The sequence below is a fragment of the Pseudophryne corroboree genome, chromosome 9, assembly GCF_028390025.1.
Source record: "Pseudophryne corroboree isolate aPseCor3 chromosome 9, aPseCor3.hap2, whole genome shotgun sequence".
Taxonomy (NCBI): domain Eukaryota; kingdom Metazoa; phylum Chordata; class Amphibia; order Anura; family Myobatrachidae; genus Pseudophryne; species Pseudophryne corroboree.
The window spans coordinates 304439746-304464925 of record NC_086452.1 but is presented as its reverse complement, the minus strand read 5'-3'; the positions used below and the strand labels follow the sequence as shown (position 1 = coordinate 304464925).

Sequence of the window (25180 nt, the reverse complement as noted above, 5' to 3'; positions counted from 1 at the left end):
TAGAGATAACATGGTCCATCTCGGCCAAAGTAAAAGGTGCTTCTAAAGATTTCTGGGCAGACTTTGATAGTTGAGGAAATGCCACATCGGCTAGATATTTCCTGGCTCTTAACATATTGGAGAGAGGATCATGGGTCTGGGAAGGGTTACCCAGGTTATATAGAGTATTATAATAGCTTTTAAAGCATGCTGCAATCTCTGGGGATTTAAAGTATGTGGAGCCCGTGTTGTTTTTCATTGATGGGATGAAGGAGGCCAATCTCTGGGTTCTAAGTGCCTGGGCTAAGAGTCTGCCTGGTTTATTTCCCCACTTATAATATTTACTATTACATCTACGCAGGGAGGCTTGGGTTTTGTTATTGAGGGTTATTCGGAGTTGTGTTCGGGCCGCAGACAGCTCCATCAAATCCGATGGGGTCAGGGAGGATTTGTGGCGGGTTTCTAAGGTGTGAATTTTGTGTAGTAATGTAGTGATCAAGGCCTGACTGTTTTTCTTCACAAACGAACCTAGTTGGATCAGTTTACCTCGTATAACACATTTGTGTGCTTCCCAAATCGTAATTTCGGATACTTCTCCTGTGTCATTAATATCAAAGTAGTCGGACAATGTCCTATCCAATTCTGATTTACAATATGCATCATATAGGAGCGATTCATTAAGGCGCCAGGTCCAAGGGCCGAGGGCACGAGATGGAGCCGATAGGGACAAGGATACTGGGGCATGGTCCGACCACGTGATGGAGCCAATAGAGGCATCTACGATTAGGGGGAGGTGTCTATGGCTTAAGAACATGTAGTCAAGGCGTGAATAAACCTGATGTGGGTGTGAGAAAAAAGAGAAATCTCTATCAGTGGGATGTGTGACCCGCCAGGTGTCAGCAAGTTGAAGTTCGTGGAAAATCTTCCTGACCTGTCGATGCTTGTGTTCGGAAAATCTAGGGGCTGGGGGAGAGGTGTCGATGGAGGGGTCCATGGACCAGTTGAGGTCGCCACCTAAAACCACTATACCCATCGCTAGGGCTTCAAGCCGGGGAAGAAAAGATCGAAAAAAGGGGATTTGTCCTTGATTTGGAGCGTAAAGGGATATGAGGGTGTATGTCTGGGAAAATATATTACATTGGACTACCAGTAACCTCCCAGGGATAAGTTTATGGACCGAGACGTTAGATACCTGGAGGGCCTTGGAGAAAATTATAGCAACCCCCTTAGATTTACCTTCAGGGTTGTTAGAGTAGAAAGCCAGGGGATATTTTGGATTCACCAATGAGGGGCCTCGAGCAGAGATCTTAAAATGTGTCTCCTGGATTAGAGCCACATCCACTTTGTCGGATCGTAGTGTCCGAAGTAAATGGGATCTTTTCTCGGGGGTGTTAAGACCCTTTGCATTAATCGAGGTGAGTTTGATTACCCCTGAAAAAGACATCACGTTGTATCATAGCACAGTGAGGCGTAGCACTCGGACAGTTCACCCAAATTTTCTACTTCTAACTACTGGTACATAAATGAATAAGTTTGAAAATGGAATGCATCAACAGAACGGTGTTGGCAGTATAAAAATACCTACAGCACCTTCTATTCCCAGGTGGTCTCCCATCCAAGTACTAACCAGGTCCAGTACTGCTTAGTTTCCAAGATCAGATGAGATTGGGCGTATCCAGTGTGGTGTGGCTGTAGATGAGCTTTTCGGTTTCTGTTAGAACTTTTCTACTTCTAACTACTGGTACATAAATGAATAAGTTTGAAAATGGAATGCATCAACAGAACGGTGTTGGCAGTATACAAATACCTACAGCACCGTCTATTCCCAGGTGGTCTCCCATCCAAGTACTAACCAGGCCCAACACTGCTTAGTTTCCAAGATCAGATGAGATTGGGCGTATCCAGTGTGGTGGGCTGCTGATGAGCTTTGTGGTTTCTGTTAGAACTTTTCTACTTCTAACTACTGGTACATAAAAAAATAAGTTTGAAAATGTAATGCATCAACAGAACGGTGTTGGCAGTATAAAAATACTTACAGCACCTTGTATTCCCAGGTGGTCTCCCACCCAAGTACTAACCAGGCCTAACACTACTTAGCTTCCAAGATCAGATGAGATTGGGCGTATACAGTGTGGTGTGGCTGTAGATGAGCTTTGTGGTTTCTGTTAGAACTTTTCTACTTCTAACTATTGGTACATAAATGAATAAGTTTGAAAATGGAATGCACCAACAGAACGGTGTTGGCAGTATAAAAATACCTACAGCAACTTCTATTCCCAGGTGGTCTCCCATCCAAGTACTAACCAGGTCCAGTACTGCTTAGTTTCCAAGATCAGATGAGATCGGGCGTAACCAGTGTGGTGTGGCTGTAGATGAGCTTTTCGGTTTCTGTTAGAACTTTTCTACTTCTAGCTACTGGTACATAAATGAATAAGTTTGAAAATGGAATGCATCAACAGAATGGTGTTGGCAGTATAAAAACACCTACAGCACCTTGTATTACCAGGTGGTCTCCAATCCAAGTACTAACCAGGCCCAACACTGATTAGCTTCCTAGATCAGATGAGATTGGGCGTATCCAGTGTGGTGGGCTGCTGATGAGCTTTGTGGTTTCTGTTAGAACTTTTCTACTTCTAACTACTGGTACATAAATAAATAAGTTTGAAAATGTAATGCATCAACAGAACGGTGTTGGCAGTATAAAAATACCTACAGCACCTTGTATTCCCAGGTGGTCTCCCATCCAAGTACTAGCCAGGCCCAACACTGCTTAGCTTCCAAGATCAGATGAGATTGCGTGTATCCAGTGTGGTGTGGCTGTAGTTGAGCTTTGTTTTTTCTGTTTGAACTTTTCTACTTCTAACTACTGGTAAATAAATGAAAGAGTTTGAAAATGGAATGCATCAACAGAACGGTGTTGGCAGTATAAAAATACCTACAGCACCTTGTATTCCCAGGTGGTCTCCCTTCCAAGTACTAACCAGACCCAGCCCTGCTTAGCTACCAAGATCAGATGAGTTTGGGCGTATCCAGCGTGGTGTGGCTGTAGATGAGCTTTGTGGTTTCTGTTAGAACTTTTCTACTTCCAACTACTGGTACATAAATGAATAGTTTGAAAATGGAATGCATCAACAGAACGGTGTTGGCAGTATAAAAATACCTACAGTACCTTGTATTCCCAGGTGGTCTCCCACCCAAGTACTAACCAGGCCCAACACTACTTACCTTCCAAAGTCAGGTGAGATTGGTCGTATACAGTGTGGTGTGGCTGTAGATGAGCTTTGTGGTTTCTGTTAGAACTTTTCTACTTCTAACTACTGGTACATAAATAAATAAGTTTGAAAATGGAATGCATCAACAGAACGGTGTTGGCAGTATAAAAATACCTACAGCACCTCGTATTCTCAGGTGGTCTCCCATACAAGTACTAGCCATGCCCAACACTGCTTAGCTTCCAAGATCAGATGTGATTGGGCGTATCCAGTGTAGTGTGGCTGTAGATGAGCTTTGTGGTTTCTGTTAGAACTTTTCTACTTCTAACTACTGGTACATAAATGAATAAGTTTGAAAATGGAATGCATCAACAAAACGGTGTTGGCAGTATAAAAACACCTACAGCACCTTGTATTCCCAGGTGGTCTCCCATCCAAGTACTAACCAGGCCCAATACTGCTTAGTTTCCAAGATCAGATGAGATTGGGCGTATCCAGTGTGGTGTGGCTGTAAATGAGCTTTGTGGTTTCTGTTAGAACTTTTCTACTTCTAACTATTGGTACATAAATTAATAAGTTTGAAAATGGAATGCATCAACAAACGGTGTTGGCAGTATAAAAATACTTATAGCACCTTGTATTCCCAGGTGGTCTCCCACCCAAGTACTAACCAGACCAGACACTACTTAGCTTCCAAGATCAGATGAGATTGGGCGTATACAGTGTGGTGTGGCTGTAGATGAGCTTTGTGGTTTCTGTTAGAACTTTTCTACTTCTAACTACTGGTACATTAATGAATAAGTTTGAAAATGGAATGCATCAACAGAACGGTGTTGGAAGTATAAAAATACCTACTGCACCTTCTATTCCCAGGTGGTCTCCCATCCAAGTACTAACCAGGTCCAGTACTGCTTAGTTTCCAAGATCAGATGAGATTGGGCGTATCCAGTGTGGTGTGGCTGTAGATGAGCTTTTCGGTTTCTGTTAGAACTTTTCTACTTTTAGCTACTGGTACATAAATGAATAAGTTTGAAAATGGAATGCATCAACAGAACGGTGTTGGCAGTATAAAAACACCTACAGCACCTTGTATTACCAGGTGGTCTCCCATCCAAGTACTAACCAGGCCCAACACTGATTAGATTCCTAGATCAGATGAGATTGAGCGTATCCAGTGTGGTGGGCTGCTGATGAACTTTGTGGTTTCTGTTAGATCTTTCCTACTTTTAACTACTGGTACATAAATGAAAAAGTTTGAAAATGGAATGCATCAACAGAACGGTGTTGGCAGTATAAAAATACCTACAGCACCTTGTATTCCCAGGTGGTCTCCCATCCAAGTACTAACCAGGCCCAACACTGCTTAGCTTCCAAGATCAGATGAGATTGGGTGTATACAGTGTGGTGTGGCTGTAGATGAGCTCTGTTGTTTCTGTTAGAACTTTTCTACTTCTAATTACTGGTAAATAAATGAAAGAGTTTGAAAATGGAATGCATCAACAGAACGGTGTTGGCAGTATAAAAAACCTACAGCACCTTGTATTCCCAGGTGGTCTCCTATCCAAGTACTAACCAGGCCCAACACTGCTTAGCTTCCAAGAACAGATGAGATTGGGCGTATCCAGTGTGGTGTGGCTGTAGATGAGCTTTGTGGTTTCTGTTAGAACTTATCTACTTCTAACTACTGGTACATAAATGAATACGTTTGAAAATGGAATGCATTAACAGAACGGTGTTGGCAGTATACAAATACCTACAGCACCTTCTATTCCCAGGTGGTCTCCCATCCAAGTACTAACCAGGCCCAACACTGCTTAGTTTCCAAAATCAGATGAGATTGGGCGTATCCAGTGTGGTGTGGCTGTAAATGAGCTTTGTGGTTTCTGTTAGAACTTTTCTACTTCTAACTATTGGTACATAAATTAATAAGTTTGAAAATGGAATGCATCAACAGAACGGTGTTGGCAGTATAAAAATACCTACAGCACCTTGTATTCCCAGGTGGTCTCCCATCCAAGTACTAACCAGGCCCAACACTGCTTAGCTTCCAAGATCAGATGAGATTGGGTGTATACAGTGTGGTGTGGCTGTAGATGAGCTCTGTTGTTTCTGTTAGAACTTTTCTACTTCTAATTACTGGTAAATAAATGAAAGAGTTTGAAAATGGAATGCATCAACAGAACGGTGTTGGCAGTATAAAAAACCTACAGCACCTTGTATTCCCAGGTGGTCTCCTATCCAAGTACTAACCAGGCCCAACACTGCTTAGCTTCCAAGAACAGATGAGATTGGGCGTATCCAGTGTGGTGTGGCTGTAGATGAGCTTTGTGGTTTCTGTTAGAACTTATCTACTTCTAACTACTGGTACATAAATTAATAAGTTTGAAAATGGAATGCATCAACAGAACGGTGTAGGCAGTATAAAAATACTTACAGCACCTTATATTCCCAGGTGGTCTCCCACCCAAGTACTAACCAGGCCCAACACTACTTAGCTTCCAAGATCAGATGAGATTGGGCGTATACAGCGTGGTGTGGCTGTAGATGAGCTTTGTGGTTTCTGTTAGAACTTTTCTACTTCTAACTACTGGTACATAAATGAATAAGTTTGAAAATGGAATGCATCAACAGAACGGTGTTGGCAGTATAAAAATACCTACAGCACCTTCTATTCCCAGGTGGTCTCCCATCCAAGTACTAACCAGGTCCAGTACTGCTTAGTTTCCAAGATAAGATGAGATTGGGCGTATCCAGTGTGGTGTGGCTGTAGATGAGCTTTTCTGTTTCTGTTAGAACTTTTCTACTTCTAACTACTGGTACATAAATGAATAAGTTTAAAAATGGAATGCATCAACAGAACGGTGCTGGCAGTATACAAATACCTACAGCACCTTCTATTCCCAGGTGGTCTCCCATCCAAGTACTAACCAGGCCCAACACTGCTTAGTTTCCAAGATCAGATGAGATTGGGCGTATCCAGTGTGGTGTGGCTGTAAATGAGCTTTGCGGTTTCTGTTAGAACTTTTCTACTTCTAACTATTGGTACATAAATTAATACGTTTGAAAATGGAATGCATCAATAGAACGGTGTTGGCAGTATAAAAATACTTACAGCACCTTGTATTCCCAGGTGGTCTCCCACCCAAGTACTAACCAGGCCCAACACTACTTAGCTTCCAAGATCAGATGAGATTGGGCGTATACAGTGTGGTGTGGCTGTAGATGAACTTTGTGGTTTCTGTTTGAACTTTTCTACTTCTAACTATTAATACATAAATGAATAAGTTTGAAAATGGAATGCACCAACAGAACGGTGTTGGCAGTATAAAAATACCTACAGCACCTTCTATTCCCAGGTGGTCTCCCATCCAAGTACTAACCAGGTCCAGTACTGCTTAGTTTCCAAGATCAGATGAGATCGGGCGTATCCAGTGTGGTGTGGCTGTAGATGAGCTTTTCGGTTTCTGTTAGAACTTTTCTACTTTTAGCTACTGGTACATAAATGAATAAGTTTAAAAATGGAATGCATCAACAGAACGGTGTTGGCAGTATAAAAACACCTACAGCACCTTGTATTACCAGGTGGTCTCCCATCCAAGTACTAACCAGGCCCAACACTGATTAGATTCCTAGATCAGATGAGATTGAGCGTATCCTGTGTGGTGGGCTGCTGATGAACTTTGTGGTTTCTGTTAGATCTTTCCTACTTTTAACTACTGGTACATAAATGAAAAAGTTTGAAAATGGAATGCATCAACAGAACGGTGTTGGCAGTATAAAAATACCTACAGCACCTTGTATTCCCAGGTGGTCTCCCATCCAAGTACTAACCAGGCCCAACACTGCTTAGTTTCCAAAATCAGATGAGATTGGGCGTATCCAGTGTGGTGTGGCTGTAAATGAGCTTTGTGGTTTCTGTTAGAACTTTTCTACTTCTAACTATTGGTACATAAATTAATAAGTTTGAAAATGGAATGCATCAACAGAACGGTGTTGGCAGTATAAAAATACCTACAGCACCTTCTATTCCCAGGTGGTCTCCCATCCAAGTACTAACCAGGCCCAACACTGCTTAGTTTCCAAGATCAGATGAGATTGGGCGTATCCAGTGTGGTGTGGCTGTAAATGAGCTTTGTGGTTTCTGTTAGAACTTTTCTACTTCTAACTATTGGTACATAAATTAATAAGTTTGAAAATGTAATGCATCAACAGAACGGTGTTGGCAGTATAAAAATACCTACAGCACCTTGTATTCCCAGGTGGTCTCCCATCCAAGTACTAGCCAGGCCCAACACTGCTTAGCTTCCAAGATCAGATGAGATTGCGTGTATCCAGTGTGGTGTGGCTGTAGTTGAGCTTTGTTTTTTCTGTTTGAACTTTTCTACTTCTAACTACTGGTAAATAAATGAAAGAGTTTGAAAATGGAATGCATCAACAGAACGGTGTTGGCAGTATAAAAATACCTACAGCACCTTGTATTCCCAGGTGGTCTCCCTTCCAAGTACTAACCAGACCCAGCCCTGCTTAGCTACCAAGATCAGATGAGTTTGGGCGTATCCAGCGTGGTGTGGCTGTAGATGAGCTTTGTGGTTTCTGTTAGAACTTTTCTACTTCCAACTACTGGTACATAAATGAATAGTTTGAAAATGGAATGCATCAACAGAACGGTGTTGGCAGTATAAAAATACCTACAGCACCTTGTATTCCCAGGTGGTCTCCCACCCAAGTACTAACCAGGCCCAACACTACTTACCTTCCAAAGTCAGGTGAGATTGGTCGTATACAGTGTGGTGTGGCTGTAGATGAGCTTTGTGGTTTCTGTTAGAACTTTTCTACTTCTAACTACTGGTACATAAATAAATAAGTTTGAAAATGGAATGCATCAACAGAACGGTGTTGGCAGTATAAAAATACCTACAGCACCTCGTATTCTCAGGTGGTCTCCCATACAAGTACTAGCCATGCCCAACACTGCTTAGCTTCCAAGATCAGATGTGATTGGGCGTATCCAGTGTAGTGTGGCTGTAGATGAGCTTTGTGGTTTCTGTTAGAACTTTTCTACTTCTAACTACTGGTACATAAATGAATAAGTTTGAAAATGGAATGCATCAACAAAACGGTGTTGGCAGTATAAAAACACCTACAGCACCTTGTATTCCCAGGTGGTCTCCCATCCAAGTACTAACCAGGCCCAATACTGCTTAGTTTCCAAGATCAGATGAGATTGGGCGTATCCAGTGTGGTGTGGCTGTAAATGAGCTTTGTGGTTTCTGTTAGAACTTTTCTACTTCTAACTATTGGTACATAAATTAATAAGTTTGAAAATGGAATGCATCAACAAACGGTGTTGGCAGTATAAAAATACTTATAGCACCTTGTATTCCCAGGTGGTCTCCCACCCAAGTACTAACCAGACCAGACACTACTTAGCTTCCAAGATCAGATGAGATTGGGCGTATACAGTGTGGTGTGGCTGTAGATGAGCTTTGTGGTTTCTGTTAGAACTTTTCTACTTCTAACTACTGGTACATAAATGAATAAGTTTGAAAATGGAATGCATCAACAGAACGGTGTTGGAAGTATAAAAATACCTACTGCACCTTCTATTCCCAGGTGGTCTCCCATCCAAGTACTAACCAGGTCCAGTACTGCTTAGTTTCCAAGATCAGATGAGATTGGGCGTATCCAGTGTGGTGTGGCTGTAGATGAGCTTTTCGGTTTCTGTTAGAACTTTTCTACTTTTAGCTACTGGTACATAAATGAATAAGTTTGAAAATGGAATGCATCAACAGAACGGTGTTGGCAGTATAAAAACACCTACAGCACCTTGTATTACCAGGTGGTCTCCCATCCAAGTACTAACCAGGCCCAACACTGATTAGATTCCTAGATCAGATGAGATTGAGCGTATCCAGTGTGGTGGGCTGCTGATGAACTTTGTGGTTTCTGTTAGATCTTTCCTACTTTTAACTACTGGTACATAAATGAAAAAGTTTGAAAATGGAATGCATCAACAGAACGGTGTTGGCAGTATAAAAATACCTACAGCACCTTGTATTCCCAGGTGGTCTCCCATCCAAGTACTAACCAGGCCCAACACTGCTTAGCTTCCAAGATCAGATGAGATTGGGTGTATACAGTGTGGTGTGGCTGTAGATGAGCTCTGTTGTTTCTGTTAGAACTTTTCTACTTCTAATTACTGGTAAATAAATGAAAGAGTTTGAAAATGGAATGCATCAACAGAACGGTGTTGGCAGTATAAAAAACCTACAGCACCTTGTATTCCCAGGTGGTCTCCTATCCAAGTACTAACCAGGCCCAACACTGCTTAGCTTCCAAGAACAGATGAGATTGGGCGTATCCAGTGTGGTGTGGCTGTAGATGAGCTTTGTGGTTTCTGTTAGAACTTATCTACTTCTAACTACTGGTACATAAATGAATACGTTTGAAAATGGAATGCATTAACAAAACGGTGTTGGCAGTATACAAATACCTACAGCACCTTCTATTCCCAGGTGGTCTCCCATCCAAGTACTAACCAGGCCCAACACTGCTTAGTTTCCAAAATCAGATGAGATTGGGCGTATCCAGTGTGGTGTGGCTGTAAATGAGCTTTGTGGTTTCTGTTAGAACTTTTCTACTTCTAACTATTGGTACATAAATTAATAAGTTTGAAAATGGAATGCATCAACAGAACGGTGTTGGCAGTATAAAAATACCTACAGCACCTTGTATTCCCAGGTGGTCTCCCATCCAAGTACTAACCAGGCCCAACACTGCTTAGCTTCCAAGATCAGATGAGATTGGGTGTATACAGTGTGGTGTGGCTGTAGATGAGCTCTGTTGTTTCTGTTAGAACTTTTCTACTTCTAATTACTGGTAAATAAATGAAAGAGTTTGAAAATGGAATGCATCAACAGAACGGTGTTGGCAGTATAAAAAACCTACAGCACCTTGTATTCCCAGGTGGTCTCCTATCCAAGTACTAACCAGGCCCAACACTGCTTAGCTTCCAAGAACAGATGAGATTGGGCGTATCCAGTGTGGTGTGGCTGTAGATGAGCTTTGTGGTTTCTGTTAGAACTTATCTACTTCTAACTACTGGTACATAAATTAATAAGTTTGAAAATGGAATGCATCAACAGAACGGTGTAGGCAGTATAAAAATACTTACAGCACCTTATATTCCCAGGTGGTCTCCCACCCAAGTACTAACCAGGCCCAACACTACTTAGCTTCCAAGATCAGATGAGATTGGGCGTATACAGCGTGGTGTGGCTGTAGATGAGCTTTGTGGTTTCTGTTAGAACTTTTCTACTTCTAACTACTGGTACATAAATGAATAAGTTTGAAAATGGAATGCATCAACAGAACGGTGTTGGCAGTATAAAAATACCTACAGCACCTTCTATTCCCAGGTGGTCTCCCATCCAAGTACTAACCAGGTCCAGTACTGCTTAGTTTCCAAGATCAGATGAGATTGGGCGTATCCAGTGTGGTGTGGCTGTAGATGAGCTTTTCTGTTTCTGTTAGAACTTTTCTACTTCTAACTACTGGTACATAAATGAATAAGTTTAAAAATGGAATGCATCAACAGAACGGTGTTGGCAGTATACAAATACCTACAGCACCTTCTATTCCCAGGTGGTCTCCCATCCAAGTACTAACCAGGCCCAACACTGCTAAGTTTCCAAGATCAGATGAGATTGGGCGTATCCAGTGTGGTGTGGCTGTAAATGAGCTTTGCGGTTTCTGTTAGAACTTTTCTACTTCTAACTATTGGTACATAAATTAATAAGTTTGAAAATGGAATGCATCAACAGAACGGTGTTGGCAGTATACAAATACCTACAGCACCTTCTATTCCCAGGTGGTCTCCCATCCAAGTACTAACCAGGCCCAACACTGCTTAGTTTCCAAGATCAGATGAGATTGGGCGTATCCAGTGTGGTGTGGCTGTAAATGAGCTTTGTGGTTTCTGTTAGAACTTTTCTACTTCTAACTATTGGTACATAAATTAATACGTTTGAAAATGGAATGCATCAATAGAACGGTGTTGGCAGTATAAAAATACTTACAGCACCTTGTATTCCCAGGTGGTCTCCCACCCAAGTACTAACCAGGCCCAACACTACTTAGCTTCCAAGATCAGATGAGATTGGGCGTATACAGTGTGGTGTGGCTGTAGATGAACTTTGTGGTTTCTGTTTGAACTTTTCTACTTCTAACTATTAATACATAAATGAATAAGTTTGAAAATGGAATGCACCAACAGAACGGTGTTGGCAGTATAAAAATACCTACAGCACCTTCTATTCCCAGGTGGTCTCCCATCCAAGTACTAACCAGGTCCAGTACTGCTTAGTTTCCAAGATCAGATGAGATCGGGCGTATCCAGTGTGGTGTGGCTGTAGATGAGCTTTTCGGTTTCTGTTAGAACTTTTCTACTTTTAGCTACTGGTACATAAATGAATAAGTTTAAAAATGGAATGCATCAACAGAACGGTGTTGGCAGTATAAAAACACCTACAGCACCTTGTATTACCAGGTGGTCTCCCATCCAAGTACTAACCAGGCCCAACACTGATTAGATTCCTAGATCAGATGAGATTGAGCGTATCCTGTGTGGTGGGCTGCTGATGAACTTTGTGGTTTCTGTTAGATCTTTCCTACTTTTAACTACTGGTACATAAATGAAAAAGTTTGAAAATGGAATGCATCAACAGAACGGTGTTGGCAGTATAAAAATACCTACAGCACCTTGTATTCCCAGGTGGTCTCCCATCCAAGTACTAACCAGGCCCAACACTGCTTAGTTTCCAAAATCAGATGAGATTGGGCGTATCCAGTGTGGTGTGGCTGTAAATGAGCTTTGTGGTTTCTGTTAGAACTTTTCTACTTCTAACTATTGGTACATAAATTAATAAGTTTGAAAATGGAATGCATCAACAGAACGGTGTTGGCAGTATAAAAATACCTACAGCACCTTCTATTCCCAGGTGGTCTCCCATCCAAGTACTAACCAGGCCCAACACTGCTTAGTTTCCAAGATCAGATGAGATTGGGCGTATCCAGTGTGGTGTGGCTGTAAATGAGCTTTGTGGTTTCTGTTAGAACTTTTCTACTTCTAACTATTGGTACATAAATTAATAAGTTTGAAAATGTAATGCATCAACAGAACGGTGTTGGCAGTATAAAAATACTTACAGCACCTTGTATTCCCAGGTGGTTTCCCACCCAAGTACTAACCAGGCCCAACACTACTTAGCTTTCAAGATCAGATGAGATTGGGCATATACAGTGTGGTGTGGCTGTAGATGAGCTTTGTGGTTTCTGTTAGAACTTTTCTACTTCTAACTTCTGGTACATAAATGAATAAGTTTGAAAATGGAATGCATCAACAGAACGGTGTTGGCAGTATAAAAATACTTACAGCACCTTGTATTCCCAGGTGGTCTCCCACCCAAGTACTAACCAGGCCCAACACTACTTAGCTTCCAAGATCAGATGAGATTGGGCGTATACAGCGTGGTGTGGCTGTAGATGAGCTTTGTGGTTTCTGTTAGAACTTTTCTACTTCTAACTACTGGTACATAAATGAATAAGTTTGAAAATGGAATGCATCAACAGAACGGTGTTGGCAGTATAAAAATACCTACAGCACCTTCTATTCCCAGGTAGTCTCCCATCCAAGTACTAACCAGGTCCAGTACTGCTTAGTTTCCAAGATCAGATGAGATTGGGCGTATCCAGTGTGGTGTGGCTGTAGATGAGCTTTTCGGTTTCTGTTAGAACTTTTCTACTTCTAACTACTGGTACATAAATGAATAAGTTTGAAAATGGAATGCATCAACAGAACGGTGTTGGCAGTATACAAATACCTACAGCACCTTCTATTCCCAGGTGGTCTCCCATCCAAGTACTAACCAGGCCCAACACTGCTAAGTTTCCAAGATCAGATGAGATTGGGCGTATCCAGTGTGGTGTGGCTGTAAATGAGCTTTGTGGTTTCTGTTAGAACTTTTCTACTTCTAACTATTGGTACATAAATTAATAAGTTTGAAAATGGAATGCATCAACAGAACGGTGTTGGCAGTATACAAATACCTACAGCACCTTCTATTCCCAGGTGGTCTCCCATCCAAGTACTAACCAGGCCCAACACTGCTTAGTTTCCAAGATCAGATGAGATTGGGCGTATCCAGTGTGGTGTGGCTGTAAATGAGCTTTGTGGTTTCTGTTAGAACTTTTCTACTTCTAACTATTGGTACATAAATTAATAAGTTTGAAAATGGAATGCATCAACAGAACGGTGTTGGCAGTATACAAATACCTACAGCACCTTCTATTCCCAGGTGGTCTCCCATCCAAGTACTAACCAGGCCCAACACTGCTTAGTTTCCAAGATCAGATGAGATTGGGCGTATCCAGTGTGGTGTGGCTGTAAATGAGCTTTGTGGTTTCTGTTAGAACTTTTCTACTTCTAACTATTGGTACATAAATTAATACGTTTGAAAATGGAATGCATCAATAGAACGGTGTTGGCAGTATAAAAATACTTACAGCACCTTGTATTCCCAGGTGGTCTCCCACCCAAGTACTAACCAGGCCCAACACTAATTAGCTTCCAAGATCAGATGAGATTGGGCGTATACAGTGTGGTGTGGCAGTAGATGAACTTTGTGGTTTCTGTTTGAACTTTTCTACTTCTAACTATTAATACATAAATGAATAAGTTTGAAAATGGAATGCACCAACAGAACGGTGTTGGCAGTATAAAAATACCTACAGCACCTTCTATTCCCAGGTGGTCTCCCATCCAAGTACTAACCAGGTCCAGTACTGCTTAGTTTCCAAGATCAGATGAGATCGGGCGTATCCAGTGTGGTGTGGCTGTAGATGAGCTTTTCGGTTTCTGTTAGAACTTTTCTACTTTTAGCTACTGGTACATAAATGAATAAGTTTAAAAATGGAATGCATCAACAGAACGGTGTTGGCAGTATAAAAACACCTACAGCACCTTGTATTACCAGGTGGTCTCCCATCCAAGTACTAACCAGGCCCAACACTGATTAGATTCCTAGATCTGATGAGATTGAGCGTATCCTGTGTGGTGGGCTGCTGATGAACTTTGTGGTTTCTGTTAGATCTTTCCTACTTTTAACTACTGGTACATAAATGAAAAAGTTTGAAAATGGAATGCATCAACAGAACGGTGTTGGCAGTATAAAAATACCTACAGCACCTTGTATTCCCAGGTGGTCTCCCATCCAAGTACTAACCAGGCCCAACACTGCTTAGTTTCCAAAATCAGATGAGATTGGGCGTATCCAGTGTGGTGTGGCTGTAAATGAGCTTTGTGGTTTCTGTTAGAACTTTTCTACTTCTAACTATTGGTACATAAATTAATAAGTTTGAAAATGGAATGCATCAACAGAACGGTGTTGGCAGTATAAAAATACCTACAGCACCTTCTATTCCCAGGTGGTCTCCCATCCAAGTACTAACCAGGCCCAACACTGCTTAGTTTCCAAGATCAGATGAGATTGGGCGTATCCAGTGTGGTGTGGCTGTAAATGAGCTTTGTGGTTTCTGTTAGAACTTTTCTACTTCTAACTATTGGTACATAAATTAATAAGTTTGAAAATGGAATGCATCAACAGAACGGTGTTGGCAGTATAAAAATACTTACAGCACCTTGTATTCCCAGGTGGTCTCCCACCCAAGTACTAACCAGGCCCAACACTACTTAGCTTTCAAGATCAGATGAGATTGGGCATATACAGTGTGGTGTGGCTGTAGATGAGCTTTGTGGTTTCTGTTAGAACTTTTCTACTTCTAACTTCTGGTACATAAATGAATAAGTTTGAAAATGGAATGCATCAACAGAACGGTGTTGGCAGTATAAAAATACTTACAGCACCTTGTATTCCCAGGTGGTCTCCCACCCAAGTACTAACCAGGCCCAACACTACTTAGCTTCCAAGATCAGATGAGATTGGGCGTATACAGCGTGGTGTGGCTGTAGATGAGCTTTGTGGTTTCTGTTAGAACTTTTCTACTTCTAACTACTGGTACATAAATGAATAAGTTTGAAAATGGAATGCATCAACAGAACGGTGTTGGCAGTATAAAAATACCTACAGCACCTTCTATTCCCAGGTGGTCTCCCATCCAAGTACTAACCAGGTCCAGTACTGCTTAGTTTCCAAGATCAGATGAGATTGGGCGTATCCAGTGTGGTGTGACTGTAGATGAGCTTTTCGGTTTCTGTTAGAACTTTTCTACTTCTAACTACTGGTACATAAATGAATAAGCTTGAAAATGGAATGCATCAACAGAACGGTGTTGGCAGTATACAAATACCTACAGCACCTTCTATTCCCAGGTGGTCTCCCATCCAAGTACTAACCAGGCCCAACACTGCTAAGTTTCCAAGATCAGATGAGATTGGGCGTATCCAGTGTGGTGTGGCTGTAAATGAGCTTTGTGGTTTCTGTTAGAACTTTTCTACTTCTAACTATTGGTACATAAATTAATAAGTTTGAAAATGGAATGCATCAACAGAACGGTGTTGGCAGTATACAAATACCTACAGCACCTTCTATTCCCAGGTGGTCTCCCATCCAAGTACTAACCAGGCCCAACACTGCTTAGTTTCCAAGATCAGATGAGATTGGGCGTATCCAGTGTGGTGTGGCTGTAAATGAGCTTTGTGGTTTCTGTTAGAACTTTTCTACTTCTAACTATTGGTACATAAATTAATACGTTTGAAAATGGAATGCATCAATAGAACGGTGTTGGCAGTATAAAAATACTTACAGCACCTTGTATTCCCAGGTGGTCTCCCACCCAAGTACTAACCAGGCCCAACACTACTTAGCTTCCAAGATCAGATGAGATTGGGCGTATACAGTGTGGTGTGGCTGTAGATGAACTTTGTAGTTTCTGTTTGAACTTTTCTACTTCTAACTATTGGTACATAAATGAATAAGTTTGAAAATGGAATGCACCAACAGAACGGTGTTGGCAGTATAAAAATACCTACAGCACCTTCTATTCCCAGGTGGTCTCCCATCCAAGTACTAACCAGGTCCTGTACTGCTTAGTTTCCAAGATCAGATGAGATTGGGCGTATCCAGTGTGGTGTGGCTGTAGATGAGCTTTTCGGTTTCTGTTAGAACTTTTCTTCTTCTAACTACTGGTACATAAATGAATAAGTTTGAAAATGGAATGCATCAACAGAACGGTGTTGGCAGTATACAAATACCTACAGCACCTTCTATTCCCAGGTGGTCTCCCATCCAAGTACTAACCAGGCCCAACACTGCTAAGTTTCCAAGATCAGATGAGATTAGGCGTATCCAGTGTGGTGTGGCTGTAAATGAGCTTTGTGGTTTCTGTTAGAACTTTTCTACTTCTAACTATTGGAACATAAATTAATAAGTTTGAAAATGGAATGCATCAACAGAACGGTGTTGGCAGTATACAAATACCTACAGCACCTTCTATTCCCAGGTGGTCTCCCATCCAAGTACTAACCAGGCCCAACACTGCTAAGTTTCCAAGATCAGATGAGATTAGGCGTATCCAGTGTGGTGTGGCTGTAAATGAGCTTTGTGGTTTCTGTTAGAACTTTTCTACTTCTAACTATTGGAACATAAATTAATAAGTTTGAAAATGGAATGCACCAACAGAACGGTGTTGGCAGTATAAAAATACCTACAGCACCTTCTATTCCCAGGTGGTCTCCCATCCAAGTACTAACCAGGTCCAGTACTGCTTAGTTTCCAAGATCAGATGAGATCGGGCGTATCCAGTGTGGTGTGGCTGTAGATGAGCTTTTCGGTTTCTGTTAGAACTTTTCTACTTTTAGCTACTGGTACATAAATGAATAAGTTTAAAAATGGAATGCATCAACAGAACGGTGTTGGCAGTATAAAAACACCTACAGCACCTTGTATTACCAGGTGGTCTCCCATCCAAGTACTAACCAGGCCCAACACTGATTAGATTCCTAGATCAGATGAGATTGAGCGTATCCTGTGTGGTGGGCTGCTGATGAACTTTGTGGTTTCTGTTAGATCTTTCCTACTTTTAACTACTGGTACATAAATGAAAAAGTTTGAAAATGGAATGCATCAACAGAACGGTGTTGGCAGTATAAAAATACCTACAGCACCTTGTATTCCCAGGTGGTCTCCCATCCAAGTACTAACCAGGCCCAACACTGCTTAGTTTCCAAAATCAGATGAGATTGGGCGTATCCAGTGTGGTGTGGCTGTAAATGAGCTTTGTGGTTTCTGTTAGAACTTTTCTACTTCTAACTATTGGTACATAAATTAATAAGTTTGAAAATGGAATGCATCAACAGAACGGTGTTGGCAGTATAAAAATACCTACAGCACCTTCTATTCCCAGGTGGTCTCCCATCCAAGTACTAACCAGGCCCAACACTGCTTAGTTTCCAAGATCAGATGAGATTGGGCGTATCCAGTGTGGTGTGGCTGTAAATGAGCTTTGTGGTTTCTGTTAGAACTTTTCTACTTCTAACTATTGGTACATAAATTAATAAGTTTGAAAATGGAATGCATCAACAGAACGGTGTTGGCAGTATAAAAATACTTACAGCACCTTGTATTCCCAGGTGGTCTCCCACCCAAGTACTAACCAGGCCCAACACTACTTAGCTTTCAAGATCAGATGAGATTGCGCATATACAGTGTGGTGTGGCTGTAGATGAGCTTTGTGGTTTCTGTTAGAACTTTTCTACTTCTAACTTCTGGTACATAAATGAATAAGTTTGAAAATGGAATGCATCAACAGAACGGTGTTGGCAGTATAAAAATACTTACAGCACCTTGTATTCCCAGGTGGTCTCCCACCCAAGTACTAACCAGGCCCAACACTACTTAGCTTCCAAGATCAGATGAGATTGGGCGTATACAGCGTGGTGTGGCTGTAGATGAGCTTTGTGGTTTCTGTTAGAACTTTTCTACTTCTAACTACTGGTACATAAATGAATAAGTTTGAAAATGGAATGCATCAACAGAACGGTGTTGGCAGTATAAAAATACCTACAGCACCTTCTATTCCCAGGTGGTCTCCCATCCAAGTACTAACCAGGTCCAGTACTGCTTAGTTTCCAAGATCAGATGAGATTGGGCGTATCCAGTGTGGTGTGGCTGTAGATGAGCTTTTCGGTTTCTGTTAGAACTTTTCTACTTCTAACTACTGGTACATAAATGAATAAGCTTGAAAATGGAATGCATCAACAGAACGGTGTTGGCAGTATACAAATACCTACAGCACCTTCTATTCCCAGGTGGTCTCCCATCCAAGTACTAACCAGGCCCAACACTGCTAAGTTTCCAAGATCAGATGAGATTGGGCGTATCCAGTGTGGTGTGGCTGTAAATGAGCTTTGTGGTTTCTGTTAGAACTTTTCTACTTCTAACTATTGGTACATAAATTAATAAGTTTGAAAATGGAATGCATCAACAGAACGGTGTTGGCAGTATACAAATACCTACAGCACCTTCTATTCCCAGGTGGTCTCCCATCCAAGTACTAACCAGGCCCAACACTGCTTAGTTTCCAAGATCAGATGAGATTGGGCGTATCCAGTGTGGTGTGGCTGTAAATGAGCTTTGTGGTTTCTGTTAGAACTTTTCTACTTCTAACTATTGGTACATAAATTAATACGTTTGAAAATGGAATGCATCAATAGAACGGTGTTGGCAGTATAAAAATACTTACAGCACCTTGTATTCCCAGGTGGTCTCCCACCCAAGTACTAACCAGGCCCAACACTACTTAGCTTCCAAGATCAGATGAGATTGGGCGTATACAGTGTGGTGTGGCTGTAGATGAACTTTGTGGTTTCTGTTTGAACTTTTCTACTTCTAACTATTGGTACATAAATGAATAAGTTTGAAAATAAAATGCACCAACAGAACGGTGTTGGCAGTATAAAAATACCTACAGCACCTTCTATTCCCAGGTGGTCTCCCATCCAAGTACTAACCAGGTCCTGTACTGCTTAGTTTCCAAGATCAGATGAGATTGGGCGTATCCAGTGTGGTGTGGCTGTAGATGAGCTTTTCGGTTTCTGTTAGAACTTTTCTACTTCTAACTACTGGTACATAAATGAATAAGTTTGAAAATGGAATGCATCAACAGAACGGTGTTGGCAGTATACAAATACCTACAGCACCTTCTATTCCCAGGTGGTCTCCCATCCAAGTACTAACCAGGCCCAACACTGCTAAGTTTCCAAGATCAGATGAGATTAGGCGTAACCAGTGTGGTGTGGCTGTAAATGAGCTTTGTGGTTTCTGTTAGAACTTTTCTACTTCTAACTATTGGAACATAAATTAATAAGTTTGAAAATGGAATGCATCAACAGAACGGTGTTGGCAGTATACAAATACCTACAGCACCTTCTATTCCCAGGTGGTCTCCCATCCAAGTACTAACCAGGCCCAACACTGCTTAGTTTCCAAGATCAGATGAGATTGGGCGTATCCAGTGTGGTGTGGCTGTAAATGAGCTTTGTGGTTTCTGTTAGAACTTTTCTACTTCTAACTATTGGTACATAAATTAATACGTTTGAAAATGGAATGCATCAATAGAACGGTGTTGGCAGTATAAAAATACTTACAGCACCTTGTATTCCCAGGTGGTCTCCCACCCAAGTACTAACCAGGCCCAACACTACTTAGCTTCCAAGATCAGATGAGATTGGGCGTATACAGTGTGGTGTGGCTGTAGATGAGCTTTGTGGTTTCTGTTAGAACTTTTCTACTTCTAACTATTGGTACATAAATGAATAAGTTTGAAAATGGAATGCACCAACAGAACGGTGTTGGCAGTATAAAAATACCTACAGCACCTTCTATTCCCAGGTGGTCTCCCATCCAAGTACTAACCAGGTCCAGTACGGCTTAGTTTCCAAGATCAGATGAGATCGGGCGTATCCAGTGTGGTGTGGCTGTAGATGAGCTTTTCCGTTTCTGTTAGAACTTTTCTACTTCTAGCTACTGGTACATAAATGAATAAGTTTGAAAATGGAATGCATCAACAGAACGGTGTTGGCAGTATAAAAACACCTGCAGCACCTTGTATTACCAGGTGGTCTCCAATCCAAGTACTAACCAGGCCCAACACTGATTAGCTTCCTAGATCAGATGAGATTGAGCATATCCAGTGTGGTGGGCTGCTGATGAGCTTTGTGGTTTCTGTTAGAACTTTTCTACTTCTAACTACTGGTACATAAATAAATAAGTTTGAAAATGTAATGCATCAACAGAACGGTGTTGGCAGTATAAAAATACCTACAGCACCTTGTATTCCCAGGTGGTCTCCCATCCAAGTACTAACCAGGCCCAACACTGCTTAGCTTCCAAGATCAGATGAGATTGCGTGTATCCAGTGTGGTGTGGCTGCAGTTGAGCTTTGTTGTTTCAGTTTGAACTTTTCTACTTCTAACTACTGGTACATAAATTAATAAGTTTGAAAATGGAATGCATCAACAGAACGGTGTTGGCAGTATAAAAATACCTACAGCACCTTGTATTCCCAGGTGGTCTCCCTTCCAAGTACTAACCAGACCCAGCCCTGCTTAGCTTCCAAGATCAGATGAGTTTTGGCGTATCCAGCGTGGTGTGGCTGTAGATGAGTTTTGTGGTTTCTGTTAGAACTTTTCTACTTCTAACTACTGGTACATAAATGAATAGTTTGAAAATGGAATGCATCAACAGAACGGTGTTGGCAGTATAAAAATACCTACAGCACCTTGTATTCCCAGGTGGTCTCCCACCCAAGTACTAACCAGGCCCAACACTACTTACCTTCCAAAGTCAGGTGAGATTGGTCGTATACAGTGTGGTGTGGCTGTAGATGAGCTTTGTGGTTTCTGTTAGAACTTTTCTACTTCTAACTACTGGTACATAAATAAATAAGTTTGAAAATGGAATGCATCAACAGAACGGTGTTGGCAGTATAAAAATACTTACAGCACCTCGTATTCTCAGGTGGTCTCCCATACAAGTACTAACCATGCCCAACACTGCTTAGCTTCCAAGATCAGATGTGATTGGGTGTATCCAGTGTAGTGTGGCTGTAGATGAGCTTTGTGGTTTCTGTTAGAACTTTTCTACTTCTAACTACTGGTACATAAATGAATAAGTTTGAAAATGGAATGCATCAACAAAACGGTGTTGGCAGTATGAAAAAACACCTACAGCACCTTCTATTCCCAGGTGGTCTCCCATCCAAGTACTAACCAGGCCCAATACTGCTTAGTTTCCATGATCAGATGAGATAGGGCGTATCCAGTGTGGTGTGGCTGTAGATGAGCTTCGTGGTTTCTGTTAGATCTTTCCTAATTCTAACTACAGGTACATAAATGAAAAAGTTTGAAAATGGAATGCATCAACAGAACGGTGTTGGCAGTATAAAAATACCTACAGCACCTTGTATTCCCAGGTGGTCTCCCATCCAAGTACTAACCAGGCCCAACTCTGCTTAGCTTCCAAGATCAGATGAGATTGGGTGTATCTAGTGTGGTGTGGCTGTAGATTAGCTCTGTTGTTTCTGTTAGAACTTTTCTACTTCTAATTACTGGTAAATAAATGAAAGAGTTTGAAAATGGAATGCATCAACAGAACGGTGTTGGCAGTATAAAAAAACCTACAGCACCTTGTATTCCCAGGTGGTCTCCTATCCAAGTACTAACCAGGCCCAACACTGCTTAGCTTCCAAGATCAGATGAGATTGGGCATATCTAGTGTGGTGTGGCTGTAGATGAGCTTGGTGGTTTCTGTTAGAACTTATCTACTTCTAACTACTGGTAAATAAATGAATAAGTTTGAAAATGGAATGCATCAACAGAACGGTGTTGGCAGTATACAAATACCTACAGCACCTTCTATTCTCAGGTGGTCACCCATCCAAGTACTAACCAGGCCCAACACAACTAAGTTTCCAAGATCAGATGAGATTGGGCGTATCCAGTGTGGTGTGGCTGTAAATGAGCTTTGTGGTTTCTGTTAGAACTTTTCTACTTCTAACTATTGGTACATAAATTAATACGTTTGAAAATGGAATGCATCAACAGAACGGTGTTGGCAGTATAAAAATACTTACAGCACCTTGTATTCCCAGGTGGTCTCCCACCCAAGTACTAACCAGGCCCAACACTACTTAGCTTCCAAGAGCAGATGAGATTGGGCGTATACAGTGTGGTGTGGCTGTAGATGAGCTTTGTGGTTTCTGTTAGAACTTTTCTACTTCTAACTACTGGTACATAAATGAATAAGTTTGAAAATGGAATGCATCAACAGAACGGTGTTGGCAGTATAAAAATACCTACAGCACCTTCTATTCCCAGGTGGTCTCCCATCCAAGTACTAACCAGGCCCAACACTGCTTAGTTTCCAAGATCAGATGAGATTGGGCGTATCCAGTGTGGTGTGGCTGTAAATGAGCTTTGTGGTTTCTGTTAGAACTTTTCTACTTCTAACTATTGGTACATAAATTAATAAGTTTGAAAATGGAATGCATCAACAGAACGTGTTGGCAGTATAAAAATACTTACAGCACCTTGTATTCACAGGTGGTCTCCCATCCAAGTACTAACCAGGCCCAACACTGCTTAGTTTCCAAGATCAGATGAGATTGGGCGTATACAATGTGGTGTGGCTGTAAATGAGCTTTGTGGTTTCTGTTAGAACTTTTCTACTTCTAACTACTGGTACATAAATGAATAGTTTGAAAATGGAATGCATCAACAGAACGGTGTTGGCAGTATAAAAATACCTACAGCACCTTGTATTCCCAGGTGGTCTCCCACCCAAGTACTAACCAGGCCCAACACTACTTAGCTTCCAAAGTCAGATGAGATTGGGCGTATACAGTGTGGTGTGGCTGTAGATGAGCTTTGTGGTTTCTGTTAGAACTTTTCTACTTCTAACTACTGGTACATAAATGAATAAGTTTGAAAATGGAATGCATTAACAGAACGGTGTTGGCAGTATAAAAATACCTACAGCACCTTGTATTCCCAGGTGGTCTCCCACCCAAGTACTAACCAGGCCCAACACTACTTAGCTTCCAAGATCAGATGAGATTGGGCGTATACAGTGTGGTGTGGCTGTAGATGAGCTTTGTGGTTTCTGTTAGAACTTTTCTACTTCTAACTACTGGTACATAAATTAATAAGTTTGAAAATGGAATGCATCAACAGAACGGTGTCGGCAGTATAAAAATACCTACAGCACCTCGTATTCCCAGGTGGTCTCCCATCTAAGTACTAAATAGGCCCAACACTGCTTAGCTTCCAAGATCAGATGTGATTCGGCGTATCAAGTGTAGTGTGGCTGTAGATGAGCTTTGTGGTTTCTGTTAGAAATTTTCTTCTTCTAACTACTGGTACATAAATGAATAAGTTTGAAAATGGAATGCATCAACAAAACGGTGTTGGCAGTATAAAAACACCAACAGCACCTTGTATTCCCAGGTGGTCTCCCATCCAAGTACTAACCAGGCCCAATACTGCTTAGTTTCCAAGATCAGATGAGATAGGGCGTATCCAGTGTGGTGTGGCTGTAGATGAGCTTTGTGGTTTCTGTTAGAACTTTTCTACTTCTAACTACTGGTACATAAATGAATAAGTTTGAAAATGGAATGCATTAACAGAACGGTGTTGGCAGTATAAAAATACCTACAGCACCTTGTATTCCCAGGTGGTCTCCCATCCAAGTACTAACCAGGCCCAGTACTGCTTAGTTTCCAAGATCAGATGAGATTGGGCGTATACAGTGTGGTGTGGCTGTAGATGAGCTTTTCGTTTTCTGTTAGACCGTTTCTACTTCTAGCTACTGGTACATAAATGAATAAGTTTGAAAATGGAATGCATCAACAGAACGGTGTTGGCAGTATTAAAATACCTACAGCCCCTCGTATTCCCAGGTGGTCTCCCATCCAAGTACTAAATAGGCCTGTCAAAGTCAGAAAAATATCTCTATGCACACTACCATATTTTCACCTCACACAGGTCCGTGCTGCGCATGCGTACGCTCCCCCGTACGTGCGCATACTCACAGTCGCGGGCACCCGCAGGCGCACGGTATGCGTATTTACGGTAGAGTTTATGTGATCGTAGCGTGCGACTCAATCATTACATATTTTCACTATATAATGTATTTTGTAGATCATGGTCTCTTTGACAGATTCTGAAAGTTTAGTTAACATAGCATGTTCCTGAACAGAGAGATCCCTCTTTGTATTGTACGAAGGGTCTAACAGGGGTCATACAGTGGTGTTTGGTACCCATCGGAAGAGTATTTAAATAGCAATATTCCGGTGTTGGTTTGGAGCGGATTAATCGCTCGTGCGAATAGTTATGGACATAAGAAGTTTATGTCCATTTACTTTTATTTGTTCTTATTTAGTCATGCGGCGGGAAACCCAGTATCCCACCCACCTGAACAGTTGGAAGCAGTCACAGCCCACCTGTATGAATCAACCTATGACCTTTTGTTATAAAGCGAAGCCGAATTCCTGTGTCCAATGAACAATGAGATTGTAGGGACCATTGAATTGTATTGTGTGTGGGGCATAAATAGGCAGGCCGACCATATCCAGTTCACTCTCTTCAACGGTTCTCATTGCTGATAATCGGGAGCTGGATATCGAGGCGCATGCGATCGTTTCCCCTTGTGCGTAAGTGTTTCTCCGCAACTATATTGATCTTCTTGTTATTGTGGGCCAATTTCTCTCTCTCTCTCTCTTCTCCTCTTTCTCTCTTATTTTCCCTTAAATAGTAATTGTATTATATTTCCTGTGTAGTTATCTGGTTAGGTAGTCTATGTTATATTGTAGTGTATGATTTGTATTTGTATTAATTCTTTTGCAAGTATATCATTCATAATATGTATATTAGGCGTTGGACCCTAAGCACGGTATCTGTGTAATTCTTATAGTGT

The 25180-nt window shown here is 41.5% G+C and overlaps 18 non-coding genes and 74 pseudogenes across 18 annotated transcripts; all 92 read right to left on the bottom strand.

Moving 5' to 3' along the window:
- Window positions 1-1557: 1557 nt before the first annotated feature.
- On the bottom strand, window positions 1558-1676 carry LOC134961508 (5S ribosomal RNA; annotated as a pseudogene).
- A 107-nt stretch (window positions 1677-1783) lies between these two features.
- Window positions 1784-1901, bottom strand: LOC134963420 (5S ribosomal RNA; annotated as a pseudogene).
- Window positions 1902-2008: 107 nt separating this feature from the next.
- On the bottom strand, window positions 2009-2127 carry LOC134960573 (5S ribosomal RNA; annotated as a pseudogene).
- Window positions 2128-2234: 107 nt separating this feature from the next.
- On the bottom strand, window positions 2235-2353 carry LOC134963581 (5S ribosomal RNA; annotated as a pseudogene).
- Window positions 2354-2685: 332 nt separating this feature from the next.
- LOC134961018 (5S ribosomal RNA) lies at window positions 2686-2804 on the bottom strand. The gene has a single exon (XR_010187841.1). It is a non-coding gene; the product is annotated as a 5S ribosomal RNA (ribosomal RNA).
- Window positions 2805-2911: 107 nt separating this feature from the next.
- On the bottom strand, window positions 2912-3030 carry LOC134961370 (5S ribosomal RNA; annotated as a pseudogene).
- A 106-nt stretch (window positions 3031-3136) lies between these two features.
- On the bottom strand, window positions 3137-3255 carry LOC134963546 (5S ribosomal RNA; annotated as a pseudogene).
- Window positions 3256-3362: 107 nt separating this feature from the next.
- LOC134960529 (5S ribosomal RNA) lies at window positions 3363-3481 on the bottom strand (annotated as a pseudogene).
- A 107-nt stretch (window positions 3482-3588) lies between these two features.
- Window positions 3589-3707, bottom strand: LOC134960255 (5S ribosomal RNA; annotated as a pseudogene).
- A 106-nt stretch (window positions 3708-3813) lies between these two features.
- Window positions 3814-3932, bottom strand: LOC134963411 (5S ribosomal RNA; annotated as a pseudogene).
- Window positions 3933-4039: 107 nt separating this feature from the next.
- LOC134962877 (5S ribosomal RNA) lies at window positions 4040-4158 on the bottom strand (annotated as a pseudogene).
- A 332-nt stretch (window positions 4159-4490) lies between these two features.
- On the bottom strand, window positions 4491-4609 carry LOC134960764 (5S ribosomal RNA). The gene has a single exon (XR_010187811.1). It is a non-coding gene; the product is annotated as a 5S ribosomal RNA (ribosomal RNA).
- A 106-nt stretch (window positions 4610-4715) lies between these two features.
- Window positions 4716-4834, bottom strand: LOC134964550 (5S ribosomal RNA). The gene has a single exon (XR_010188225.1). It is a non-coding gene; the product is annotated as a 5S ribosomal RNA (ribosomal RNA).
- A 107-nt stretch (window positions 4835-4941) lies between these two features.
- Window positions 4942-5060, bottom strand: LOC134960847 (5S ribosomal RNA; annotated as a pseudogene).
- A 107-nt stretch (window positions 5061-5167) lies between these two features.
- LOC134960640 (5S ribosomal RNA) lies at window positions 5168-5286 on the bottom strand. The gene has a single exon (XR_010187793.1). It is a non-coding gene; the product is annotated as a 5S ribosomal RNA (ribosomal RNA).
- A 106-nt stretch (window positions 5287-5392) lies between these two features.
- Window positions 5393-5511, bottom strand: LOC134964538 (5S ribosomal RNA). The gene has a single exon (XR_010188224.1). It is a non-coding gene; the product is annotated as a 5S ribosomal RNA (ribosomal RNA).
- Window positions 5512-5618: 107 nt separating this feature from the next.
- LOC134960330 (5S ribosomal RNA) lies at window positions 5619-5737 on the bottom strand (annotated as a pseudogene).
- A 107-nt stretch (window positions 5738-5844) lies between these two features.
- On the bottom strand, window positions 5845-5963 carry LOC134963713 (5S ribosomal RNA; annotated as a pseudogene).
- A 107-nt stretch (window positions 5964-6070) lies between these two features.
- Window positions 6071-6189, bottom strand: LOC134959926 (5S ribosomal RNA; annotated as a pseudogene).
- Window positions 6190-6296: 107 nt separating this feature from the next.
- Window positions 6297-6415, bottom strand: LOC134959272 (5S ribosomal RNA). The gene has a single exon (XR_010187331.1). It is a non-coding gene; the product is annotated as a 5S ribosomal RNA (ribosomal RNA).
- Window positions 6416-6522: 107 nt separating this feature from the next.
- On the bottom strand, window positions 6523-6641 carry LOC134961910 (5S ribosomal RNA; annotated as a pseudogene).
- A 332-nt stretch (window positions 6642-6973) lies between these two features.
- LOC134959899 (5S ribosomal RNA) lies at window positions 6974-7092 on the bottom strand (annotated as a pseudogene).
- A 107-nt stretch (window positions 7093-7199) lies between these two features.
- On the bottom strand, window positions 7200-7318 carry LOC134959925 (5S ribosomal RNA; annotated as a pseudogene).
- A 107-nt stretch (window positions 7319-7425) lies between these two features.
- On the bottom strand, window positions 7426-7544 carry LOC134961005 (5S ribosomal RNA). Its single transcript, XR_010187838.1, has one exon. It is a non-coding gene; the product is annotated as a 5S ribosomal RNA (ribosomal RNA).
- Window positions 7545-7651: 107 nt separating this feature from the next.
- On the bottom strand, window positions 7652-7770 carry LOC134961369 (5S ribosomal RNA; annotated as a pseudogene).
- Window positions 7771-7876: 106 nt separating this feature from the next.
- On the bottom strand, window positions 7877-7995 carry LOC134962849 (5S ribosomal RNA; annotated as a pseudogene).
- Window positions 7996-8102: 107 nt separating this feature from the next.
- LOC134960528 (5S ribosomal RNA) lies at window positions 8103-8221 on the bottom strand (annotated as a pseudogene).
- A 107-nt stretch (window positions 8222-8328) lies between these two features.
- Window positions 8329-8447, bottom strand: LOC134960254 (5S ribosomal RNA; annotated as a pseudogene).
- A 106-nt stretch (window positions 8448-8553) lies between these two features.
- LOC134963410 (5S ribosomal RNA) lies at window positions 8554-8672 on the bottom strand (annotated as a pseudogene).
- A 107-nt stretch (window positions 8673-8779) lies between these two features.
- On the bottom strand, window positions 8780-8898 carry LOC134962875 (5S ribosomal RNA; annotated as a pseudogene).
- A 332-nt stretch (window positions 8899-9230) lies between these two features.
- LOC134960517 (5S ribosomal RNA) lies at window positions 9231-9349 on the bottom strand. Its single transcript, XR_010187771.1, has one exon. It is a non-coding gene; the product is annotated as a 5S ribosomal RNA (ribosomal RNA).
- Window positions 9350-9455: 106 nt separating this feature from the next.
- LOC134964526 (5S ribosomal RNA) lies at window positions 9456-9574 on the bottom strand. Its single transcript, XR_010188223.1, has one exon. It is a non-coding gene; the product is annotated as a 5S ribosomal RNA (ribosomal RNA).
- Window positions 9575-9681: 107 nt separating this feature from the next.
- Window positions 9682-9800, bottom strand: LOC134960844 (5S ribosomal RNA; annotated as a pseudogene).
- Window positions 9801-9907: 107 nt separating this feature from the next.
- On the bottom strand, window positions 9908-10026 carry LOC134960394 (5S ribosomal RNA). Its single transcript, XR_010187750.1, has one exon. It is a non-coding gene; the product is annotated as a 5S ribosomal RNA (ribosomal RNA).
- A 106-nt stretch (window positions 10027-10132) lies between these two features.
- On the bottom strand, window positions 10133-10251 carry LOC134964514 (5S ribosomal RNA). The gene has a single exon (XR_010188222.1). It is a non-coding gene; the product is annotated as a 5S ribosomal RNA (ribosomal RNA).
- A 107-nt stretch (window positions 10252-10358) lies between these two features.
- On the bottom strand, window positions 10359-10477 carry LOC134960329 (5S ribosomal RNA; annotated as a pseudogene).
- Window positions 10478-10584: 107 nt separating this feature from the next.
- Window positions 10585-10703, bottom strand: LOC134961507 (5S ribosomal RNA; annotated as a pseudogene).
- A 107-nt stretch (window positions 10704-10810) lies between these two features.
- LOC134961281 (5S ribosomal RNA) lies at window positions 10811-10929 on the bottom strand (annotated as a pseudogene).
- Window positions 10930-11036: 107 nt separating this feature from the next.
- On the bottom strand, window positions 11037-11155 carry LOC134959923 (5S ribosomal RNA; annotated as a pseudogene).
- Window positions 11156-11262: 107 nt separating this feature from the next.
- Window positions 11263-11381, bottom strand: LOC134959259 (5S ribosomal RNA). The gene has a single exon (XR_010187322.1). It is a non-coding gene; the product is annotated as a 5S ribosomal RNA (ribosomal RNA).
- A 107-nt stretch (window positions 11382-11488) lies between these two features.
- On the bottom strand, window positions 11489-11607 carry LOC134961908 (5S ribosomal RNA; annotated as a pseudogene).
- A 332-nt stretch (window positions 11608-11939) lies between these two features.
- LOC134959898 (5S ribosomal RNA) lies at window positions 11940-12058 on the bottom strand (annotated as a pseudogene).
- A 107-nt stretch (window positions 12059-12165) lies between these two features.
- LOC134959922 (5S ribosomal RNA) lies at window positions 12166-12284 on the bottom strand (annotated as a pseudogene).
- A 107-nt stretch (window positions 12285-12391) lies between these two features.
- On the bottom strand, window positions 12392-12510 carry LOC134961384 (5S ribosomal RNA; annotated as a pseudogene).
- Window positions 12511-12617: 107 nt separating this feature from the next.
- On the bottom strand, window positions 12618-12736 carry LOC134959845 (5S ribosomal RNA; annotated as a pseudogene).
- Window positions 12737-12843: 107 nt separating this feature from the next.
- LOC134962517 (5S ribosomal RNA) lies at window positions 12844-12962 on the bottom strand (annotated as a pseudogene).
- A 107-nt stretch (window positions 12963-13069) lies between these two features.
- Window positions 13070-13188, bottom strand: LOC134961280 (5S ribosomal RNA; annotated as a pseudogene).
- A 107-nt stretch (window positions 13189-13295) lies between these two features.
- On the bottom strand, window positions 13296-13414 carry LOC134959920 (5S ribosomal RNA; annotated as a pseudogene).
- A 107-nt stretch (window positions 13415-13521) lies between these two features.
- On the bottom strand, window positions 13522-13640 carry LOC134959919 (5S ribosomal RNA; annotated as a pseudogene).
- A 107-nt stretch (window positions 13641-13747) lies between these two features.
- Window positions 13748-13866, bottom strand: LOC134961024 (5S ribosomal RNA; annotated as a pseudogene).
- Window positions 13867-13973: 107 nt separating this feature from the next.
- LOC134961907 (5S ribosomal RNA) lies at window positions 13974-14092 on the bottom strand (annotated as a pseudogene).
- A 332-nt stretch (window positions 14093-14424) lies between these two features.
- LOC134959897 (5S ribosomal RNA) lies at window positions 14425-14543 on the bottom strand (annotated as a pseudogene).
- Window positions 14544-14650: 107 nt separating this feature from the next.
- LOC134959918 (5S ribosomal RNA) lies at window positions 14651-14769 on the bottom strand (annotated as a pseudogene).
- A 107-nt stretch (window positions 14770-14876) lies between these two features.
- On the bottom strand, window positions 14877-14995 carry LOC134960788 (5S ribosomal RNA; annotated as a pseudogene).
- A 107-nt stretch (window positions 14996-15102) lies between these two features.
- LOC134959844 (5S ribosomal RNA) lies at window positions 15103-15221 on the bottom strand (annotated as a pseudogene).
- Window positions 15222-15328: 107 nt separating this feature from the next.
- Window positions 15329-15447, bottom strand: LOC134961863 (5S ribosomal RNA; annotated as a pseudogene).
- Window positions 15448-15554: 107 nt separating this feature from the next.
- Window positions 15555-15673, bottom strand: LOC134961279 (5S ribosomal RNA; annotated as a pseudogene).
- A 107-nt stretch (window positions 15674-15780) lies between these two features.
- LOC134959917 (5S ribosomal RNA) lies at window positions 15781-15899 on the bottom strand (annotated as a pseudogene).
- Window positions 15900-16006: 107 nt separating this feature from the next.
- LOC134959247 (5S ribosomal RNA) lies at window positions 16007-16125 on the bottom strand. Its single transcript, XR_010187316.1, has one exon. It is a non-coding gene; the product is annotated as a 5S ribosomal RNA (ribosomal RNA).
- A 107-nt stretch (window positions 16126-16232) lies between these two features.
- On the bottom strand, window positions 16233-16351 carry LOC134961572 (5S ribosomal RNA; annotated as a pseudogene).
- Window positions 16352-16458: 107 nt separating this feature from the next.
- On the bottom strand, window positions 16459-16577 carry LOC134962153 (5S ribosomal RNA; annotated as a pseudogene).
- Window positions 16578-16684: 107 nt separating this feature from the next.
- LOC134962151 (5S ribosomal RNA) lies at window positions 16685-16803 on the bottom strand (annotated as a pseudogene).
- A 107-nt stretch (window positions 16804-16910) lies between these two features.
- Window positions 16911-17029, bottom strand: LOC134961906 (5S ribosomal RNA; annotated as a pseudogene).
- Window positions 17030-17361: 332 nt separating this feature from the next.
- LOC134959894 (5S ribosomal RNA) lies at window positions 17362-17480 on the bottom strand (annotated as a pseudogene).
- A 107-nt stretch (window positions 17481-17587) lies between these two features.
- Window positions 17588-17706, bottom strand: LOC134959916 (5S ribosomal RNA; annotated as a pseudogene).
- A 107-nt stretch (window positions 17707-17813) lies between these two features.
- On the bottom strand, window positions 17814-17932 carry LOC134961216 (5S ribosomal RNA; annotated as a pseudogene).
- A 107-nt stretch (window positions 17933-18039) lies between these two features.
- LOC134959843 (5S ribosomal RNA) lies at window positions 18040-18158 on the bottom strand (annotated as a pseudogene).
- Window positions 18159-18265: 107 nt separating this feature from the next.
- Window positions 18266-18384, bottom strand: LOC134961506 (5S ribosomal RNA; annotated as a pseudogene).
- Window positions 18385-18491: 107 nt separating this feature from the next.
- On the bottom strand, window positions 18492-18610 carry LOC134961278 (5S ribosomal RNA; annotated as a pseudogene).
- A 107-nt stretch (window positions 18611-18717) lies between these two features.
- Window positions 18718-18836, bottom strand: LOC134959915 (5S ribosomal RNA; annotated as a pseudogene).
- A 107-nt stretch (window positions 18837-18943) lies between these two features.
- On the bottom strand, window positions 18944-19062 carry LOC134959235 (5S ribosomal RNA). Its single transcript, XR_010187309.1, has one exon. It is a non-coding gene; the product is annotated as a 5S ribosomal RNA (ribosomal RNA).
- Window positions 19063-19169: 107 nt separating this feature from the next.
- LOC134961570 (5S ribosomal RNA) lies at window positions 19170-19288 on the bottom strand (annotated as a pseudogene).
- A 107-nt stretch (window positions 19289-19395) lies between these two features.
- Window positions 19396-19514, bottom strand: LOC134962608 (5S ribosomal RNA; annotated as a pseudogene).
- A 107-nt stretch (window positions 19515-19621) lies between these two features.
- On the bottom strand, window positions 19622-19740 carry LOC134959914 (5S ribosomal RNA; annotated as a pseudogene).
- Window positions 19741-19847: 107 nt separating this feature from the next.
- On the bottom strand, window positions 19848-19966 carry LOC134959222 (5S ribosomal RNA). Its single transcript, XR_010187296.1, has one exon. It is a non-coding gene; the product is annotated as a 5S ribosomal RNA (ribosomal RNA).
- A 107-nt stretch (window positions 19967-20073) lies between these two features.
- Window positions 20074-20192, bottom strand: LOC134963193 (5S ribosomal RNA; annotated as a pseudogene).
- Window positions 20193-20524: 332 nt separating this feature from the next.
- Window positions 20525-20643, bottom strand: LOC134962016 (5S ribosomal RNA). The gene has a single exon (XR_010187990.1). It is a non-coding gene; the product is annotated as a 5S ribosomal RNA (ribosomal RNA).
- Window positions 20644-20750: 107 nt separating this feature from the next.
- On the bottom strand, window positions 20751-20869 carry LOC134962166 (5S ribosomal RNA; annotated as a pseudogene).
- Window positions 20870-20975: 106 nt separating this feature from the next.
- Window positions 20976-21094, bottom strand: LOC134962848 (5S ribosomal RNA; annotated as a pseudogene).
- Window positions 21095-21201: 107 nt separating this feature from the next.
- On the bottom strand, window positions 21202-21320 carry LOC134960757 (5S ribosomal RNA; annotated as a pseudogene).
- A 109-nt stretch (window positions 21321-21429) lies between these two features.
- LOC134963544 (5S ribosomal RNA) lies at window positions 21430-21548 on the bottom strand (annotated as a pseudogene).
- Window positions 21549-21655: 107 nt separating this feature from the next.
- On the bottom strand, window positions 21656-21774 carry LOC134961792 (5S ribosomal RNA). Its single transcript, XR_010187963.1, has one exon. It is a non-coding gene; the product is annotated as a 5S ribosomal RNA (ribosomal RNA).
- A 107-nt stretch (window positions 21775-21881) lies between these two features.
- LOC134959788 (5S ribosomal RNA) lies at window positions 21882-22000 on the bottom strand (annotated as a pseudogene).
- Window positions 22001-22107: 107 nt separating this feature from the next.
- On the bottom strand, window positions 22108-22226 carry LOC134963225 (5S ribosomal RNA; annotated as a pseudogene).
- Window positions 22227-22333: 107 nt separating this feature from the next.
- LOC134960423 (5S ribosomal RNA) lies at window positions 22334-22452 on the bottom strand (annotated as a pseudogene).
- A 107-nt stretch (window positions 22453-22559) lies between these two features.
- Window positions 22560-22678, bottom strand: LOC134959912 (5S ribosomal RNA; annotated as a pseudogene).
- A 106-nt stretch (window positions 22679-22784) lies between these two features.
- On the bottom strand, window positions 22785-22903 carry LOC134959853 (5S ribosomal RNA; annotated as a pseudogene).
- A 106-nt stretch (window positions 22904-23009) lies between these two features.
- LOC134959797 (5S ribosomal RNA) lies at window positions 23010-23128 on the bottom strand (annotated as a pseudogene).
- A 107-nt stretch (window positions 23129-23235) lies between these two features.
- LOC134961141 (5S ribosomal RNA) lies at window positions 23236-23354 on the bottom strand. Its single transcript, XR_010187855.1, has one exon. It is a non-coding gene; the product is annotated as a 5S ribosomal RNA (ribosomal RNA).
- A 107-nt stretch (window positions 23355-23461) lies between these two features.
- Window positions 23462-23580, bottom strand: LOC134961194 (5S ribosomal RNA; annotated as a pseudogene).
- A 107-nt stretch (window positions 23581-23687) lies between these two features.
- LOC134961622 (5S ribosomal RNA) lies at window positions 23688-23806 on the bottom strand (annotated as a pseudogene).
- A 107-nt stretch (window positions 23807-23913) lies between these two features.
- LOC134960067 (5S ribosomal RNA) lies at window positions 23914-24032 on the bottom strand (annotated as a pseudogene).
- Between the last annotated feature and the right edge of the window lie 1148 nt (window positions 24033-25180).